Genomic DNA, 21,258 nt, shown 5'->3' with positions numbered 1-21,258 from the left:
CCGAGATCAGCCTGATTCCGGAGCCCTTGCTCGTCTCTGCCCCACACTCCCTCCTGCTGGCCCCTGAGCTGGCCTCAGTGTGGGGGCGGGAGAGGGGAGAGCCTCCCCCCTCCCAGGAAGAGGTCAGAGAGACGAGAGACAGACACAAAGCAGGGGAGGGACCCGTGACCCTGCTGGCCATAGGTGGGCTCCCCTTCTGGCCATAACTCTGAACAAAACTCTTCCTCAGCTCTTCGGGCAGCTTACCCGTGGCACCAAGCAAGGCAGGTTCACTTGCAGGGCCCATGTCAGAGCCCTGGGCGCCCCCACCAGTGGGGGGGTGCGTACCTCGCAGGGAGGGGGGTAGGGATGGACTAGCTCTTGGACAACTGCCCCTTGGGAGTGGGTAAGATGCAGCTTTGAATCCCCACCACGTCACTTGGGCAACGTGCTTAGTTTCCTTGAACTTCACCTTCCTTATGAGGAAAAAGGGGGTGATCGTGTCCACCTGACTTCGGGATCCTGGAGCGGGATCCTGCAGCGGGATCCTGCTGCCCCATCCATGGCAGTTTCCTTTCTCGTGAATTTGGAACTCTTGCCAAGTACTGCTTAACCTCATCACAGCTGCCCGCCAGTCCTGGGCAGAACGCTCCTTTCTAACTCCCTCCGAATCTTTCTTATGGATCGGATACCTCCCAGGGCCAGCGGGGTCCAGGAGCCCAGGACAAGGGCTCTCTCCCCGCCATAGGCTTCACGGCTGGGCCCTGCACGGGTTAGTCAAACGTCACCTTCCGGGGGGGGGGGGGCATCCTTGGCCATCCTGCCTCAACTTTCACCCCCGCCCCACCCCAGACACTTCACGTCCCTTTCCCTGCTTAGCACCTGTCGCCGTCCAGCCTGTTGTATTTTTATTTTACTTCTGTATCTTGCGTAGTGTGCGTTTCCCATCATGGAATTGTAGCTCCATGAGGATAGGACTTTGTAAATCTTCTTCACCGAGGTGTCCCCAGCACCAAACATGGCGCCTGGTACAAGGCAGGTGCTCAAAACGTATTTGTTGAGTGATGGGGTGAAGGGTAGTAGTGAGTGAGAGCAGTCCTCTCTGAACGTGATTCTCCCCCTGAGGCATCACCGAGGGCTGGGGACTTCGGGGACTGATCTTCTCACAAAGCCAGCAGCGAGCATGGGAGCGGGTGGGGGGGTGTTTTAGGAGGCTGGCTGAGGTAGCAATGAGCTGAGCGCTCAGAATGGGCTTGACACAGCTGGTCTCAGAGGCGAAAAGGACACTGAAGGAGTCCTTGGCCTCCAGCGACCTTCGGTTGGGGGTACCCAAGGTTATTTATAGCTCGAGGGGACTGTATTCTCCATTCTGAAGGGACCGAGGGCCAGCAGCATAATGGGCAGTGGTGTGGGGAGGGTCTGGAGCCCCTGGGGTGAATGGGGGGATGGGCAGAGTGAAGGGAGCAGGACCAAAGGATAGGACGGCTCTGGAAGGTCAGGTCCCCAGAAAGCGGGCTCTGGGTGGAGACTTGTGTGGAGGACCGTTAATGGGTTTGCTCCTGGGATCAGTATCTGGGAGGGAAGGACAGCAGTGGGGGCCAGACGGAGAGCTGGCCTCACAGCCAGGCCTCAGCCAACCTCAGGGCTGGGCCTTCACAGACCCACAGTCAGCACTCATGGGCGTGGGCTGCCCCTGGAAGGGGTCTGGCCTGGGTGTTCAGAGAGGGTAATGAATCACCTTCCCAGCAGTTGGGGGATAATCCGTCAGACTTTAAGGGGACTTTGGGTGGCAGAGGAAGAGAAGCAGGGGCCTCCGGGCCTGCCAAGCTCTGCTGTCTGCCGGCTGTGCAGCCTTGAGAAATCCTCCTCCCACTCTGATCTCCAGCTTCCTGGCTTGCAGGGCGGGGGCTCGGGCAATGGGGGCATCAGAGGAGATGGGGGTGTTAAAGAGCGTGGCCACATGCAGACAAGGTCAGCGGGAGGCTCCAGGACGTCCCTGGGGCCAACTGTGCATGCAGGAGCCAGACTTCGTCCAGGTAGTGTTGCTGAGGGTTGTGCCTCCGGAGGGATGGAGAGCCTGCCTCCTTCCTTGGAGACGTCGAGGGGGTGCAGGGATGGCCCCCAGGGTGGGGGACACTGGGCCCCATCGCCCCACTGTGAAGTCCATGGGGGGGGGGCTCTTGGCTGAGGGCAAGTGAATATAGGGCCAGAGAGCTTAGTCAAAGCCAAGCCCGGGAAACCAAGCCCCAGGTCCCCCCAAAGCCTGCACAGCCAATCCAGGGCTGGTAAAAACAGCAATTATGAGCTGTGTTATTAAAGGCTGCAGGATTTTAATTAACAATGGAATTACCGGGCCAGGGAAGGGATAATGATGGATTGCTGGAAGGCCGTCGGGGCTGGCTGCCGTTACAGCCTCTCTCAGCCCCTGCTAGGCCCAGGGAACTGGTGGGGCCTCCCACCCCCCCCCAGGCTTTCTGGTCGCTAATGGGGAGCATTCGCAGAGAGCTCAGGGCCAGGCTGGTCAGAGCGGGTGACGGTGTGCTCGTAGAGGGCAGCGTCCCGCCCAGGGCTCCAAGGCCTGAGTGTGGGGAGAGGACGGGCTCAGACAGGGGTGTCTGCAGGCAGGGCCAGGATGGAGAGCCCAGCAGAACCCAGGGACAGCCAGCTACAAGGCCTGTTAAGAAGGAGGCTGTCCTGGGGCGCCTGGGTGGCGCAGTAGTTAAGTGTCTGCCTTCGGCTTAGGACGTGATCCCGGAGTTCTGGGATTGAGCCCCACATCAGGCTCCTCCGCTAGGAGCCTGCTTCTTCCTCTCCCACTCCCCCTGCTTGTGTCCTCTCTCACTGGCTGTCTCTCTCTGTCAAATAAATAAATAAAATCTTTAAAAAAAAAAAAAGAAGAAGGAGGAGGAGGCTGTCCTCCCCACTTGGGTCTGCGACTAGCCTCCCAGCATCTCCCAGGCCTCATATACAGCCGGCACCCAGGTCCCGTCCACATGCCGGTTAATGAGGGCCTGGAGATTCTCATCACGTTCAAGTTTCAAAACCAGTGAATTTGAGGCCTTTGGTTTTCAAACCTTTTGGTTTGTTCCTTTCCTGCCTCAGCAACTCTTGTTTCAAATGAAATCTTACCAGGAAGGTACATGAACCCAACAGAGGGCTCTGTCAAGGCCAGAGTTGAGGGGTCTGAACCACTCCCCTCTTTCCCAAACAGGCTCTAGGGCTGGTTCAGACAAGTGCAATTTCTTTCTTTTTTTTTTTTTTTTAATTTTCATTTATTTATTTTTGCACGTGTGCATGAGAGAGAGAAAGAGAGAGCATGAGCAGTGGGGGAGAGCAGAAGGAGAAGCAGACTCCCGGCTGAGCAGGACTCTGAGACTCTCTTCAAAAGGCAGTGCAACACACCAATGTCACCTTATGGAATGTTCTGGAACTCCTGGGAGGAGCAAGGGTCCACATGGGCCAAGCCCTTAGAACTGGGCTTGTTGTAGTAAGTGGTGAGGAAATGTTCCCTGTGGCTGCCCAGGAGGTTGGTTGTTCTCCCAGGACAGAGCAGCTCGGAGTCATTTAACAGAGTGCACACAGGGCTCTTGGCCAGAGGCCCCCCGGGGGGGCCGGGGAGGAGCCCTCAGCTGGAGGTAGCCACTGGCATTTCTGTCTTGCCTCTGACACCTCCTACCGCGTGACCTCCAGCAAGACACTTGCTCCTCTGAACCCACTTCCAGAGGGATGAAATGAGATGACATGCACCAAATCCCACAGGCCTTCCCCCAGCCGCATCATCCCAGCCCTCTAGGCAGCTTTTGCTACAACTGACCTCTTTCCTCTAGAAGCACGTTCTCCGCTTGTCCTCTGGGACCCTGCACCCTTCTGCCCTCCGCCGCCAGCTGCTCCCCAGCAGTTTCCATGTGGGCAGCAGGGACAGGCTCTCCCTTAGGGCCTCGGTGTTGTCTGGGTGGACAGAGTGTTCTTCCAATTCCTTCTGGGTAATTGGGATGGACGGATTACTCCCTTCATTTCTGTGGCCAAGTCTTTACCTTCATACAATCTTTTGAGGTCTGGATCTGACATTTGATTATCTCTTTAGCTCAGCTCCAACTTTCCTGCCGCCAAGCAGGAACTCATAATCAATGATGGCATTGAACTCATAATCAGTGGTCAATCGGAGTTTATTAAATGACCAACAAGAGAAGTGGAGCGGGTCAGACAGGTCCTAGGACATTTACTGGCAACAGAAACTTCTGTTCTGTGCGAGTAACTGGCAATGGTGCGTGGAACCAGGCTGCCACTGCCCTGTGGGCTCAGGACCATTAGAAGGATTCAAGAAGCAATAACCCCTTCCTTGTTTGCTGAGCACTTGTCCGTGATCCCATGTGGTTCTTTGAACTCGTATTACTCTTTCTATCTTAAAGATGAAGATCCTGGAGCACAGAGATGTGTCAAGCAAAGCAACTCCCAGAAATGTACTTAAAGAAACGGGCAAATAATTTTCAAGTCGATTTTGTGGCAGAGAATAAAAGATTATATGCAGCCAAGGTTCCTTATTTGTGGATGCCCTATTTATGAATTCATCTCACTAAAACTGATTTGTAATCCCAACGTCCAGGCTCATGGTGCCTTCCCTGTCATCCATGGATATTCGCACAGTGGTGGAAATTTTTATTTGCCCAGTGCACCTGTTCCCTGCGAAGGTCGAGCAAGGCCATGCCTTGCCTTCTTGTCTCAGCTCTTGTACAGAGATCCCCAGGGGATGGAGATGGTGGGGGCCGTTCAGCATAGCACAAGCTCCGGCCCGGGGACCAATTGCATGGGTTTGAATCCCAAGCCTGGCACCTGCTAATGGGGCAGCCCCAGGCAAGCCACTTAACACTTCTGGACTTCATTTCATCTCTCTCTCTTTTTTTAAATTTATTTATTTTAGAGGGAGAGGGAGAGAGCGAGCAGGGAGAAGGGGAAGAGGGAGAAGGAGAGAGTCTTATGCAGACTCTGCCCTGAGCGCGGAGCCCAACATGGGGCTCAGTCTCACGACCCTGAGATCACAACCTGAGCCAAAACCAAAAGCCGGTCGCCCAACCGACTGCACCACCCAGGAGCCCCTCATTTCATCTTTTTAAAAATAAAGAAAATAGAACCTTCCAGGGCAGCTGGGGGCCTCAGTCAGTGAAGCGTCTGCCTTCGGCTCAGGTCATGATCTCAGGACCCTGGGATCAAGTCCCGCATTGGGCTCCCTGCTCAGCGAGGAGTCTTCTTCTCCCTCTCCCTCTGCACCCCCACCCCACCCCGTGCCGTCTCTCTCTCTCTCTCAAATAAATACTCAAATAAATAAATAAAATCCTTAAAAAAATAGAACCTTCCAAATTGATCACCAATCACTAAAACATAAATGGACTTAAACTCTCTAGTTAAAAGGCAAAGAGTGTCAAAGAACATTAAAATAGAATTCAGCCATATGCTATTTATAAGAGATACACAAAAAAACATACGGACACAGAAAGATTGAAAATCAAGGGATAGAAAGATATGTTCTAGGAAAATGAAGAAAAAAAAAAAGAAAAATGGGATAGCTATATTAATGTCAGAAAAAAGCAGACTTTAATTCCTGCCAAAAGCATTACCAGAGATTAAGAAGGTGAATGAGAAATAAAAAAGAGTTCATTCAACAGGAAGATAGACAATTTGCATCTTTTATACATTAATCACATGGCTTAAAATATTTAAAGCAAGAATTGACAGATATAAAAGGAAATATGAAAGTCCAACATTAGAATGAGACAAACTTTCCTGCTTACGATAACTTATAAATCAAGTGGTTAAAAATAAGAAAGTACTAAAAAGATTTAATAGTAAATATCACAAACTTGATCAAGTGGATATACAGAGAACATTGTACCCAGCAACAGAATTTTTTTTTCAAGGGCACACAAACATTTATGAAAAATGATCACGTTCGTTCTTAAAGCTAGCCTCGATTTTCAGAGGCTGTGTGTCATAAGACTATATTTTAGGACTACAGTGAAATTAATTTAGAAATCAATGGTAAATAGATAATTGAAAAGACAGTACACATTTGGAAATTTAAACAGAAAAACTTCTCAATCCCCAAGTCAATAAGAAAATATCCATATTCACCGGCCAGAATACCACTGAGAATAAAAACAAATGAAACACAGCTACGCGCATCAATGCAAATGAACCGCCAAACAATATTTAGCAAAAGAAGAAAGTCACAGAGGAATGTATGCAGTTTGCGTGCATTTATCTTAAGGTCACAGACAAACAAATGAAACAATGTATCATCTGGGGTACAGAGGTGGGTGGTTTGAAGGAAAAGCAAGGGAGTAATTAACCTGAAATTTGGAACAATATATTTCACAATAAGCATCATTTTATAAAAAGCCTTGGACGTGGAACCTCTCCTTCATCTGGCCAGAAGGTCAGCCCGGCTCATGGGCATGAAGAGCCTCTTTCTGAAAAAATGCATCGGGACAGGCACAAAACTTGGCTTAGTTCATTAGTGGGGGAAAAAATCGGTCCTGTTGAATTTGGTCTTTTTTTCCCCAGATGGTGTTCATTTCAGGAGACAGCCCGAGCATCGTCACTGTCTCTCATTTGCTGAAACAAATCCCTCGCAAATAAAGGCATGTTTCCATCTTGAGCTGCTGTTCTATCAGCTGCTATAGTGATATCTCCTCTCTTGCCTTGGGCCCCGTTTGCTCTCCCCTCCCTCCCCTTGCTCTTCTTCTTCTTGCTGTCCTTTTTCATCGAGTTTCAGTGCTGGGGGAGATGCTCATCCCATGCAGGAGTCCTGGGTGGAGGTGTGGCCTCTGCTTGCTTACGCACCTCCCTTGACGGGGAACTCACTCCTCCAAGTGGACTTCTCTGAACCCAAGTCCGACTGCCTTTGGCATCCACACGTTGCTGACGGCTCAGCAACGGGGGTCCCCGACCACAGACAGTCTACCTCTCTTCCTTGGATATGCTGTTGGCCACCGGCAGCCCTGTCCTCCCTCCTCCCATGCCAAGTCTTCACCTTCCGGGGAAACGTGTTTAGTTTCTCCATTCATTCCCTCCATCACTGCTGACCTGTCTGAAAAGCAAACCCGCTCCCTCCTATGCACATACCAGTGTGGGACGTTATGAGGCCCAGGGAGTGTTGCTTCCGGGCTTCTGTCAGAATTGGGGAGGATGTGGACATGAGGTGAGAGGGACCAGCAGGTGGACAGGGAGATGAGCTTGGGCAGTGGACCAAGAACAGAGCCCTGTCTCCCCAGCCTGCAGCAGCAGCTGCTCTGAGGACCCCTGGAGGCCAGTTCATCTACCCCCATCACCTGGCATGCAGTGAAGACATCAGCACCCCCCCCCCCCAGGCTTTCTCTTATGGCACCGGCCTGGCGGCCTGTGTGCCTGGTGGGTCACCTATGCCACACCCGGCCGGTGCTTCCTGTCTGCACCACTCAGCCACTTCCCCCCACCGTCACAACCTGAGTCCTTTCAGCAACTAGAACTTGACCTCTAAAATTAATAAAAATAAAAATATATAAATTAAATTGTAATCAGATTAATGAATGCACATGGGTTAAAGAAAAACATCANTATATAAATTAAATTGTAATCAGATTAATGAACTCCCCCTCCCCCCACCACCCGCCTGGCTCCTCTCCTCAGTTACCCTCCACCTGTAACTATTTTGTCCTCACTTCTACCTGGAAATTACCTTCCCATCTCTAAGAACGAGCTCATAACCACTTGCATCGTCAGCATTTTGAGTTGTAGGCAATAGAAACCGATTCTGGGTAATTTTAAGTAGAAAGAGTACTTATTAGAAGCGTATTGGGAGGGCCATAAAATCAATAGGAGGCTGGAGATCCCAGGGGGGTGGAGGGACCCCCCCCCCCAGCTCACGCCTTAGCATTGGCCTGGTGAAGATCCTCACAGGACCCTGGATATCGCAGTCTGTGTGTCCAGCACCCCCGATGCTGGACCCTGCTCTGTGCTTCCTGCTGCTTCTAGAAGCTGAGGGTACCCCCAACCCCAAGCCCTCTGACCTCCCAGAATGGAATCTGTGTGGTGTCTGCTTCTCCATCCCCTGGCTTTTGAATCACAGTCCGACCGAGTGCATCTGATTGGCTGAGCCGACCCAGGGCCGAACCTGACCCTGCCCGTGAGGGAGGAAAGAGGATTTGGCATTTCCCGCCTTTCTATGGGTGGGAGGAGGATTCGGGAAACATGGAAGATGAGCCCAGAGTCCCTGCGGCCAGTAAGGATGGCAGACGTCTCCCACGCTGGGATTTCTTGCTTTATCAATTGTAGCTATCTGATGACTTCTTGCCCCAAGACCTGAGACCTCATTTCTCCCCCTTCAGCCCCACCTCTCCTCACAGTTTGTTATCCCGTTTATAATTATTATTTATCTTCAGAACTTTGTTTCCTCAATCACTGACATCCTGCTGCCCACGATAAGGCTGTGGACCCCTCTCCCATTTGTGCCGGCTCCCTTCCTCCCTCTCCCTTCCCTACAGCCGCCCTGTGTCCATTTCCGCCTTCGTGGTTGAAAATATTTGCATTCTTCAACCTGAATTAAGTCTTCTCTGCTTTGTCTCTAGCTTGATTATGAAAGCTGCAAATAAAGCACTTCCACTGTTATGATTCTGTAAACTCTACTGACCAGGACACTGTCATTCTAGAACTTTCCTTCATTGTCCCCTTGGGCTGGAACCACTGTTGCCCTATAATCCATTTCTTCCTCTTTCTTGGTTTACTTACTTTTTACCTCTTGGTGAAAGGAGCGGGAGGGGAGGGAGAGTGGGTATGTGATAAGCTACCTGAGACTTTGCGTGTCCAATAAAAATGATCCGGTCCTCTGGTTTGATCGCTGGTTTGGTTGGGTCTAGAGTTTTAGGTTAAGAATCATTTCCCCTCAGGAGGTGGAAGGCTTCGCTCCATTATCTTCTGGTAGATGGTGCCATGAACGAGAGTTCCGTGGCTGGTTGGTTCGTAGTTTCTGTGTGGGGGACTTGTTTCCACCTCGGCCCATCAGAAATGTGAAGGCCCATTTGCTGACCACAGGTGTACCTACTAAGGTGTCACTGGGATGTGTCTGTGTGTCTTTGCTTTAGAATAAGACATGCTTAGCCATGTCTAATCTGAAACTTCATGGCCTTTCTGTTCTAGAAGCTTCTCTTCTGCATGTCTTTGATAACTTACTCTCTCCGTATTCTGTGTTCTCCTTCCAGAACTCCCAATATTAGCCACTGACTTTCCTTAATTGACGCCCTTCATCTAATCTTTCCTTTTCTCATCTCTCTCTTTGTCCCTATCTCTTGCAGCTTGAATCAGTAATTTTATTATATTTTTAAAATTCTAGCAAACACATTTTAAGTTTCCTACAGTTCTTTTTTGTTTTCTTATTGAATCCCCCTGGGGCTGTTAATTGGAGTTTTTGTTAAAATGATCCTCTCACCCCTGAATTAGGTCTGCTTCCTTGGAGAGCTTTTATTTCAGGGTAACACATGGAAAGTTAAAAGCCAGAAATAGTTGCTTTTTCAAACCCTGAAAAGCCCCCATGTTTCTGGATTCTCCCGACACCTCACTCACGGGTTCATGGCGGTTCCGTCATCTTCTGCTGGACTCCGCCAAGGTCAGCCTGGGTGTCGACCTTCGGCTGGGGGAAAGAGAAAGAGTGCAGAGGACTGCACACGGGTGATCTGAAGTGCGCACATCACCTCCCGTCACGTGGGTTGGTCAGAAGTCCGTTAGAAGACCGCACCTAATTGTAAGGAACACTGGAAAGCTTAGTCGTGTGTCCCAGAAGGCAAAGAAGGGGTTTTGGTGAACTCCAGCAATCGCTGTGATGGCTACTGTCACCACACCAAGCACTGGCCTCTCCTCCTGCCTTTGGCCACGTCCCTCCAGCACCCTCCCCACTGGGTGGTAGCCGGCCTGTGATCTTATAAGAATGCAAATCTCACCACTTAGGCTCCAGCTTCAAGATCTCTGTGATTGTTTTTCCCAACCCCCTCTGGTCTGTCTCCAGGACTCTGCTCCTTAGAACCCACCAGCTACCCAGTCCACCTCCCCGTCACTCTGCACGCTCCTTCCCGCAGGACTGAGCCCGGTGCTGATAACAGAACACGCTGGGCTTTTTCTCTTTCTTCTTCTTTTTCGGCCCAGGTTCTGCTCGTCTTCCTGTCCCCCGAGGAGGCGTTGCTTCTTCAGGAAGCCCCCTCTCACCCCACAAGGGGTGTTGCCCTTCCTGTGTGCCCACAAGCGTGCTGTATTCACGCAGGGTGATGATCCGGGGCTGTGCTGGCGCTGGAACCTGGCCTTGTTCTGTGCTGTGCCCGGCATGCACCAGGGGGCCCAATGAAGGTTTGCTGAGTGAATGAATGAACACAATTCCTGAGTTGAGCTGCAGGGTTTGAAGGCTGGGGAAGGGCGTGCAGGGGCCAAAGGCTGGCTGCAGGGGTGCTGTTCCTGCTTGTATGGCGATCACCAAGTCCCTTAGCCACTTCCTTCTAGAGGCTTCCCACCTCCCCACGCCTCTGCCTGGCTCCAGCTCAGACCCAGATCTGACCTGCCAGGGTGCTGCCTAGTGTTTGGAGGGGGTAGCCCAATGCCTGGGTAGACAGGAGAGCTCCTAGTTGGGGCAGGGGTGCTGGCCCAGAACCTAGTTTACCGATGAGCTGTTCTCTGGGTCTGACAATATTGCAAAAGGGGCACTTTGGGGGGACTAGAAGCTTCTGGTAGGAATAGCAGGCTGACAGGGCCCGGGGGGGGGGGGGGGGGGTGGAAGGCAAAGACAGGGCTTGGGGAGCTGTTTGGATAGGGGTGGGCGGAGCCAGAGCCTAAGTGCTGGGTTCTTGCTTCTCCTTCTCCTCTCCCTTCACGCTGGTCCCACCTGCATGTCTGCCTTTAGCCCAGAGCAACCACGGCAGCACGAATGCTCTCACACCCAGAGAGCACCTGTTCCCCACCCCCAGGGCTCCATAAACACAGGTTGCAGATTCAGCAGTATTTCCATTTCAGCAGATTAGGGTGGGGCCCAAGAATGTGCATTTCTAACAAGTTCCCAGGAGCTGCTGATGCCACTGATCGGCAGAGCAAGGAAGGCCTCCCACCTCCCACTTCCCATATTTCTGGGTTCACAGCTATTTCAGAAGACACCGCGGTACCAGGATGGGGCCCTCATGGCCTCCCCTTCATCCTCTGCTCAGGCTGCTTCTCCCACCAGGAATGCTTCTCGCAGCCCCTTTGTCTCTTCCCTTCCTATCTGCCCTTCAAGCCTCCCCGCCCCGCCCCGTGCAGTGCTGCCTCCTCCAGGAAGCCTGCAAAGACCACCCCACACTTTGTGATCTTTCCTGCCCCATCTTCTCACCCACCCTCAGGTTCATTTAGAACACTTCTCGTCTGCTCATTTCTTCTCTTCAAAAGCACCCAAGGGGCATGGAAACATACCGCCCACACAAAAGCTTGTACCCCCATGGCCATCGCAGCACTGCTCACAATAGCCAAAAAGGAGAAACAACCCAAATGTCGGTCCATGGCCGAAGGGATAAACAAAATATGCCAGATGTGCACTATGGGATATTACTCAGCTGTAGAAAGGAGGGACAGACTGATACCCGCTACTCGGAGGAACCTAAAAACACCGTGGCAGGTGAGAGCAGCCAGGAGCAAAGGATTCCATGTACGGAATGCCTGGAATAGTCACATCCTCAGAGACAGCTGATTCGTAGATGCCGGGGCCGTGGGAAGGCGAGGTTGGGGGTGCCTCTTGCAAGTCCACGGTTTCCTTTTGGGGAGATGGAGATGTTCTCAAGTTGATCATGGTGACGGGCTGCACGACTCTGTGCACGTACGTAAAGCCTTTGAGTTGTACGCTTGAAGTGGCTGAATTGGGCGGTAGGTGAATTATATCTCAATAAAGCTGTTGCCGGAAAAAATATCGGACGTGGGGGGTAGGGGCTGTGTCCCTGAGGCCCAGGGAGAGGCTCTCTGTTGTCCAGCAACCGGGCCTCCATCCCTTGGGCAAGGGGCAGCTCAGAGAAGGATCTTTGGAGCTTTGGACCCAAGTCAGCAGCTTGCTGTGTGTGCTGGGGTGAGCCTGTGCCCTCTCTGAGCCCCCAGGAGTGCTGTGAAGTCACGCGGGAGACGAGCCAGGAATCCCCACGGCCGAATTCTGTGTGAGGTCTGGAGCCCAGACCCTGGCCGGACAGGGGTGGTGGTGGGACGTCCCCACCCTTCCCGCTCGGAGGGAGGAGGCACCCCCACCACACTCTGTCTTTTAACGTCCCAGAACGCAAGGGTTTCGAGACTGCAGGGAATGACAGCAAGTTACCAGCTAAAAGCCCTGGGTTGTTGGAGGTAAGCGGCGCATTCAGCTGTAACTGGTATCCACAGCAATTTTGCCAGAGTCTTTTTTTAGATGATGTTTCCTTAACAACCTACAGAGAACTTCACTCTCCTCCCCTCCTAATCCCCTGCTTTGCACAAACATGAAATTAATCTTCTAAATACCCAAGCTGGTTCCAAAAAGAAGTGAGCAGGGAGAAGGGGGGAGAGGGCTGGGGGGAACCCCACCTCCCATGCTCAGAGGCCCTCTCTTCTTATCGGCTCATGGCCCCGGGAGGGGCAGGTAGCCAAACGGCCGCCTGATGCTCATAACATCCCCTGGACCAAACCCACCAAGCATCTGTCCAGTCCTGCTTGCGCTTCTCCCGCGATCGGGTGCTCATCGCCTCCCAAGGCAGCTTGTTCTCTCTGAAATAGCTCTGCCTACAGCAAAATTCTCCCTCGGAGTAAGCTGGCCTCTGTCTGCTTTAGCACCCCTCCCTTGGGCCTAGCCCCTTCCTCCAGGTAGAAGCAGCTTCATGCCTGGGTCAGGGTGAGGCTCCCACCGATGCCTTGGCCAAGCACAGTCGAGCAGTGAACAACATAGACAAACCACCCCTGTGGCCTTGTACCTGCCCCCTCCCCCCCGCCGCCCCGGGTGCCTGGTCTCAGCAAGTGGCTCTATCTTCCCTCCGTGGTGGTTTGTGCTGAGTCCAGTGGCCTGGCAGGACACTTGCTTCCTAGACTCGCCTCCCCTCGATGGGTCTGTGAGTTAGCATTAGCCAAAAGACGAGTCTGTGCTCTGGGGGCTGCCGGGGCCGCCGGAGATGCGAGGGACAGACGCGGAAGTGCCAGCATGTGCCACTCTGTCCTCCCTCCTTCCTCGGCGTGTCCTCTTCCTGATCCCTGGCCGGCTCTTCCTCCAGACTGCCGGCCCCGCTGACTCACGGGGACCCGGGACTTCCACCGGACGCTTGTCTGTGATCTCACAGAGGGGAGGCTTGTCTGTGATCTCACAGGGGGGAGGCGACGAAGACAGGGTGGCCTTCCCTAGACTTCTGTCAAGGTCTGCACTGGCCCTGGCCTCCTACCCCAGCAGCCTGACTTCTAGATTTTTCCACAAGCTCCACCTGTACGTCTGCCTCGAGAGGGCTGGCTGGGGACCACTTTCTTTGGACCTTTACTCCCCAGCCCCTCCCCAGGGGTGTAAAGGCTAAGGTCTATTCTGATTGAGTGCAAAGGATAGGCACCCTGTTACCCACATCAGAGCAAGTGGGGGGCAGCCCGATGCCTGCCTCCCTCCCTCCTCTGCTCGCTCACAGGCCACATCCTGTTGGCTCTAGCCCATTACGGACCCTCCGTCAATGCCCTCCCTGCTAAGGCTCGCCCCGTCTGGGCCTCTCTCACCTCTTATCTGCACAATTTTGAGAGACTTCTGGTTTTCGAGCTCCGATCCAGCTCTGTGGCTATGGCCCATGATTGCTTCACATTTCTGCCCCAAATCTCTCTGGTGCTCTCAGTCATGCACAAGGGACCAACGCCCTTCTCTGGGGTTCAGGGTCCCCTTCGGGGCCCGGTGCTCACCACCTTCACAGACGAGTCCCTGCCATTTCCTTGTCCTGGGTCCTATGTCAAACACTAGATTGATCCCTCCCCACCCCTCCCCCCAGTGATCTTTCTGGAAACAAATGAGAGGCAAAGGCAATGTCCTACAAATAGCCCATCCGAATCCCCCTCACCACTCCACCGCCTAGCCTCCTATCTCTGTCTGGAAAACTCCTACTCATCCCTCAAAACCTCAGCTTCAGTGTCCCCCTCTGCTCACGTGTTCCCTTGGCAGCACCCTCCCTGGCAGGAGGGGCCAGCCTGGAGCTCACCCAGTTTGTTCTCATCTTCTTGCCCACTGACAGCAGCCCCAAGACGCCCAGAGCAAGGGGTTGGGCTGAGGGAGGGTGGTGACCAGGGTGCGTTGGTGTGGGGGGCTGGGCTTTGGGCACCGTCACCTCAGGCTCTTCTGTGTCTGAACTTAGCTCTCCATCCTTCCTCGAGGGGAGCCAAGCAAGTCCCTTTTCTTCTTCGGGCCTGTTTCCTTGTCCACAAAATGGGAATCACAGAACATAGCTGGGGGTGTGCCGAGTGACCTGCGTGGGCAGTGCTGCAAAGTGGCTTTCAATCTGCATATCCACGTGCTCGGAAAAGTGGGGGTTTGGGCCCCCGGTTGATGGATGTGAGCTCTCCGTGCCTCAGTTTCTCTGGCTGGAATGACCATGCTCTTTTTCTCCCAGGCAGCTGCAGGGAAGGGGATGGGTGAAGGGGACTCTCAAAGGGGACCTGCGGTGCTCATGTGGACCCACGGGGCACACTTTGCCCAGAGCAGGGATAGAGTGAGGCAGACTCTAGGACTCTAGCTGTAGGGTGGGGGGAGGTGTCCTGGACCCCAGAGGGTTTCTGGGCGTGGGTCTGGCCTGTGGTGACTGGTTCTCCCTAAGCTGTGCCTGGGATAGGAAGCCAGAGCTAGAAGAGGATCCCGTGTGCCTAGCGGTACCTATGTGAGCTGGCCCCCAGGGGAGGCCCTGCGAGAGATGCTGGGGAAGGACTCTATATTCTGCAGTCCTGGCCTCCATGCATTGTCTTCTCTGGTGACCTGGGGCCTGTCCCCTCCCTCTGTGCCTCGAGTCACCATTTCGGGTAGCCACGAGGGGCTGAGGGGGACCCTGGCCCCTGAGGAGCCCCACTCCGATGAAGCTGGCCTGTCTGACGTTTGACTCGGGCTGTCATGTGGGCTTTTATCAGAATAAACAGGTTTTGTTGTGCATTTCACGATCTCAGCATCTTTAATTTATCGCACAACAAATTGGAGAGGATTTAGCATGTATTTAATTAATTTGACGAAAGTAGTTCAACAACTGTAAACAAGGCTGTGGAAACACGCTTGCGGGGAAGCAGGGCCTGACTCCTCCTGGGCTCAGAGTGGGCGGGGGCACGGGCTTGAGGCTGCAGATTGGTCTCCACAGGGCTGGGACAAGTGGCACAGGGGTGAGGCTGGGCCTGGAGCAGCGGGGTGGTGGGAGAGCTGGGTGGAGGCAGGGCCTGGGTTCCTCAGGCCCACAAAGGAATGGGGCCCTGTTTCCCATTCAGGGGACCTCGTGAGGATGTCCAGGGACAACGGGCCAAAAGCTGTTTTGCAGCAGGAAAGGTGCTGGTGTTACCTGAGCTCAGTCTGCCTCTGACCTGTTTCCTTTAAGATGAAGCTTGGGCGTTACCTTTTTGTTTGTATTTTGTACCAGTTAGGGGCGTGTTTGCAGAAACAGAGTAACAGAGCCTGTCCTCCAAATGCGGCTTACACAGACTAGGGGTTTAGCATGTAACAGAACGTTTGTGGTTGATGCTGGAACTCCATGATGTTATTAATGTACCTGGTTCCCTCTGTCCTCTTCACTCTCCTTACTGGGGGCCTTCCATCATCAGAGTCCCCTCCTGGCCTTGTAGTAGCTGCTACTGCTCCAGCCATCACGTCTACATCCTTAGTGGCACAAACAGGGAATGGGGAAGTGCATCTGAATGCATGCCTCCCTCCAAAGGCGCTTTGCTAGAAACAGCACTCAATGACTTTCACGTATTTTGGGCAAGAATTTTGTCACATGATTATCTCTGTCTTCAAGAGAGACGGAGAAACACAGCATCTTGGCTAAGCACAGAGTCAGGGTTCTGTAGGAGGGAAGGAGAGCAGAATGGGCATTGAGTGGGCCATCAGCAGGGTGCGGCCCACCCTCCCTAAGCCTAGGTTGGTGCAAGGCCCCCTGGCCTGGCCTCTCTTGAAGCTGCCGGGAGACACAGCTTCTTGCCTATTGGAGCGGGGCTTCCTGAGGCAAGAGGGGTGTGGGATTCCTGCAGCGTCCCCAGCTCTGAGGGCAAAAGCTGGTCCCCAGAGGGGTAGCGGATGACTGAGCAGGTGAGTAACGAAGCTGCCTGTTTCCTGGTTTCGGTCACAGTCGGATAGACAGGCGGGGAGCGCGGGGCCTACCTGTGTGGCCTGTCCGGGCTGGAATCCCAAGGCCGGTGGGGTGACTTCAGTATTCCCAAGGCTCTTGTCCTATTGGCAAGCAGGAGGAGGAAGAGGGCTCCAGCAAAGGGAGGGGAGAGATTCTTCGAGGTGCTTAGCAGACTTCCCCGGGGAGGCTGCTCCCCAAAGTGCCCCCACCTCTAGCTGCAGCAGGGACTCCTGCGGCCTCCCTGTGCCCGCCCTGTGGGCCTTGGCCAGCCACTCCCCTCATCCAGCCCACCCGGCCGCAATGGACCACCATCTCGTTAAGCCCATCCTGGGAAACCCCTCGGTCTGGGGGAGCTGGGGAGGTTGGCCACCTTCCCTCCCGCTTCAAGCAGAAGTGCCAGCCAGAGAATGGAAGGGACAAAGCCAACTACTGGAGAACCCTTCCAGACCCAGGCTCTGGGCAGGGCAGGGGCGGGGGGGGGAGTTTGACCCCAAGGGAGACCACCCTCCCCTCCCCCAGGATTTTTTTCAAACCAGCTTTATTGACCCATAACTGACCTATAATAAGTGCCTCTGGTCACCTCACATCTGATCTCTTTTTCTATGGGTTTGCTTTTGAGGGGTTTTGTTTTTATTTCAGATTCCGCATTTAAGAGAGATCATATGGTATTTGTCTTTCCCTGTCTGACTTATTTCACTTAGCACGATGCCCTCAAGGTCCATCCATGTGGTCACAAACAGCAGGATTTCCTTTCTCCCCCTTTTTTTTTAATTGCTGAATAATATTCCATTGCCTGGGGAGTTATATATACCACATTTTCTTAACTCGTCTGTCGGTGGACACTTAGGTTGTTGCCGTGTCTTGGCTATTGTAAATAATGCTGCTATGAACATATGGGTACAGATATCTCTCCGACACCGTGTTTTCATTGCCTTCGGATATATTCCCAGAAGTGGGATTGCTGGATCATATGGTATTTCTATGTTTAATTTTCGGAGGCACTGCCGTACTGTTTTCCACAGCGGCTGCACCAACTCACACTCCCACCAGTGGCGCGCAGAGCCCCCTTCCCTCCCCCTTCCTGGCTGGTGCTTCCTGTTCCTTGGCTTTTCGAGGGTAGCCATTCGAACAGGGGTGAGGTGAGATCTCGCTGTGGTTTTGACTTTCATTTCCCAATGGCCAGTGCCGCTGAGCACCTTCTCACGGACCTGTTGGCCTTTTACAGCTCTTAGGAAAAATGTCTCTTTGGGTCCTTTGTGCATTTTTTAATCGGATCCTTTGTTTTCTTTTTGTGAGCGAGTTGTCGGAGTTCTTTGTATATTTTGGATGTTAACCCCTTAGCAGGGATACGATTTGCAAATTTTCTTTCTTCCTATTCCGTAGGTTGTCGTTTTATGCTGTTGGTTATTTGTGTTTGGGGGCTCTAATTCTGTTCCAGTGGTCTATGTGCCTGTTTTTATGCCGGCCCTGTCCTGTTTTGATTACTATAGCTTTGTAATCTAGCTTGAGATCAGGACACGGGATGTGCTTTTTTTGGAAGAACGCTTGGTAAGGCCCAGGTTCCCGGCCCCCACCCCAATACGCACACACCCCTGCAACTTCCTGCCGGGTGTGCCTCAAGGGCCTGATAACGAGCTCTCACCTTCTTGGATTCTCATCTGATGAGCTGCCTCTGAGCCATGGGGCCGAGCTTCAGGCTGGATTCTCCCCCACAGCGAGAGCTCGAAGGGCCTCCCTCTGTGACCCTCTGGTCCATTTCCCTGGTCCTGTGGTGGGAAACTGAGGCCTGAGGAAGAGAAGGAGAGGAGGGGTGACTTCAGCCCTGCCACAACCAGGGGCGACCTGGCTTCGGACCCCCTCTGCCCTCCCCACTCCTCACCCAGGGTCTCTCAGGACTAGCCGTTTGCTGGAGCTATTAGCCACTTCCCACTCGGGCCCCCAGGGATGGGGCTGAGGGCCTGCTCCTTTCCAGACATTTTGCCTCCCTTGGGTCCTGTGTTCGTCTGCTCGGGGCCACCATAACAAAGTCCCCCTGAGTGGGAGGCTTAGACAGCAGGACTCTATCACTCACCGTTTTGGAGGCTGGAAGTCCAAGGCAAGATGTGGCAGGGTTTGCTCTCCTGAGGCCTGCCCTTGGCTTGTGGACAGCTGTCTTCTCCCTGTGTCCTGACGTGGCCTGTCCTCTGTGGACTCGCTCCTGGAGACTGTTCTCTTAAGGACACCAGTCCAACTGGATGGGAGCCTCACCCTATGACCCCATTTAACCTTCACTACCTCTTCAAATGCTCCAGCTTTGACTATAGTCTCACTGGGGGAAGTGGCTGGGGGGTGGGGGTGTGTATTGGGGTGGCGGTCGGGAACCTGGACATTACCTAGTGTTCTTCCAAGAAGAGCAACCTTTCTTAGAAACAGATGAGCCCCAAAAGCAAAAGCATCTCTGCCTTTAGTGGGTAGACAGTCTCTCCAGAAGGTTCCTGGGACCCAGCTGGAGCGGTGTTTCCCAATCCTGCTGCCATCGGGGTCTGCCCGCCTGAGCTCACGGTCTCCCAGGGCGATCCATATCTAGTGACCAAGCGAAGCAAGGGACTAGGGTCTGGCCACCCCGGCCCCACGTGGGAGACTTCAGTTGGCCCTCCTTGCTGCAGGACTTCCTGTCAGAATGGCCCATCCTGCTTTTCCCCTTCGCTTCATAGGCGTGATCCTTAATAAGCCTCCTGCATCACAAACTCAGTCTCAGTGTCTGCTTCTGGAAGCCTGGCCTGTGATGACCCCCCTGGGCTTCGGTGTGTCCTTCTCCCCTCCTGGGGCATATCAGTCACAGACCCTAAGGTGACGTCCAGTGATTTCTGCCTCCTGTCGTTTGTGCTTTTGTGTAATCCCTACCCTTTGAGTGTGGGTGGACCTGTGACTTGCTTCTAACCAAGAAAATATGGCCAAAGGGGTTGGATGCCATTCCCATGATTGTTACATTATATAAGACCCATCTTGGCGGGCTGGGGAGAGAGTCTCATTACTGGCTCAATGCAGTAAATGGCTATGTTGGGGAAGGCCATGGGGCAAGGGACTGCAGGGGTCTCTGGGACCTGAGGCAGCTGCCAGCGCTCAGCCAGGACAAAGCCCTCAGTCATACAGTCACAAAGAAATGGGGTGAATTCTGCAGCCACCTGAATACACTTGGGAGCAGACTCTTCCCCGATCAAACCTTCAGATGAGAGCACAGCCCAGCCGATAGCTTGACTACGAGATGCTGAGCAGGTAACTCAGCTGTCCAGACACCTGTTCCATGGAAACGTGTGTGTTGTTTTAAGTCACTAAATCTCTGGTTATGTTTTATGCAGCAAGAGAAAGCTAATTCAGGAGGCATCAAAGAAAGAGCTGATTTCTGATGTAGCTGTCTCTCACCACTGCAAACTCCCATTGCTTGAGGGTCAAGTGCCTCCCCTGTGAGATGGGAGTGATCATAGCTAAGAGCTGAGATCCACTCAGTGTGGCAGTTGGCACATAACAGGTGCCAGACACAGTAGGTCATTTCCTCTGTGAAATGTCGAATACAACCGCCTCCATGTGCCATGTGGTTTTGGGAAACTGGACTATGCCTGTACATTAGACTTGAGTGTGTGAGTTTTTCTTTTTTAGATTTTATTTATTTATTAGAGAAAAAGAGAGAAAGAGTGCATGAGCAGGGGGGACAGAGTGAAGGAGAGAGAGAAGCAGACTCCTTGTTGAGCAGGGAGCTGGACATGGGACTCGATCCCAGGACCCCGGGATCATGACCTGAGCTGAAGGCAGATTCTTAACCGACTGAGCCACCCAGGAGCTCCTTGACTTGAGTGTTTTAATACCCACTTCCATTGTTAGGGACTTCATAGTTTACAAAGAACTTTCCCACTGGGCAGGGAAGCAGGAATTAATGAGCAGCTTGTGGTAACGGGGTCACTGGGTCACCATGGCAGGTGGTAAACAGAGCCGGGTCTCTTCTTGGATCTGCTCTGGGTAGCAGGTACTGGCTCTAGGTTCCAACTGGCCCTTCAGAGACATGTAGCCTCTAAAGAAGATAGATATACACATAGATGTAGGTACACACACAGATGTAGGTACACACACACAGATGTAGGTACACACACAGATGTAGGTACACACAGATGTAGGTACACACACACAGATGTAGGTACACACACAGATGTAGGTACACACACAGATGTAGGTACACACACACAGATGTAGGTACACACACAGATGTAGGTACACACACAGATGTAGGTACACACACAGATGTAGGTACACACACACAGATGTAGGTACACACACAGATGTAGGTACACACACATAGATGTAGGTACACACACATAGATGCAGGTACACACACAGATGTAGGTACACACATAGATGTAGGTACACACACAGATGTAGGTACACACACATAGATGTAGGTACACACACAGATGTAGGTACACAGATGTAGGTATACACACACAGATGTAGGTACAACACACAGATGTAGGTACACACACATAGATGTAGGTACACACACAGATGTAGGTACACACACAGATGTAGGTACACACATAGATGTAGGTACACACATAGATATACATACAGCTATATAATGGAATATTACTCAAACATCAAAAAGAATGAAATCTTGCTATTTGCAACAATGCGATTGGAGCCTGGGTGTATTATGCTAAGCAAAATAAGTCAGAGACAAATACCCTTTGAGAAATTTAAGAAACAAAATGGATGACCATATAGGAAGGGGGAGAAAAAGAGAGAGGGGGAAACCATAAGAGACTCCTAACGATAGAGAACAAACTGAGGGTTGATGGAGGGAAGTGGGTGGGAGATGGGCTGGCTGGGGGATGGGCATTAAGGAGGACACTCGTTGTGAGGAGCGCTGGGTGTTGTATGTAAGTGATGAACCGCTGAATTCCACTCCTGGAACCGATACTGCACTGTGTGA

Source organism: Ailuropoda melanoleuca, chromosome 10 (genome assembly GCF_002007445.2).
Source record: "Ailuropoda melanoleuca isolate Jingjing chromosome 10, ASM200744v2, whole genome shotgun sequence".
NCBI classification, from domain to species: Eukaryota; Metazoa; Chordata; class Mammalia; order Carnivora; family Ursidae; genus Ailuropoda; species Ailuropoda melanoleuca.
The sequence above is the reverse complement of the archived record's forward strand: the minus strand, read 5'-3'. Positions refer to the sequence as shown.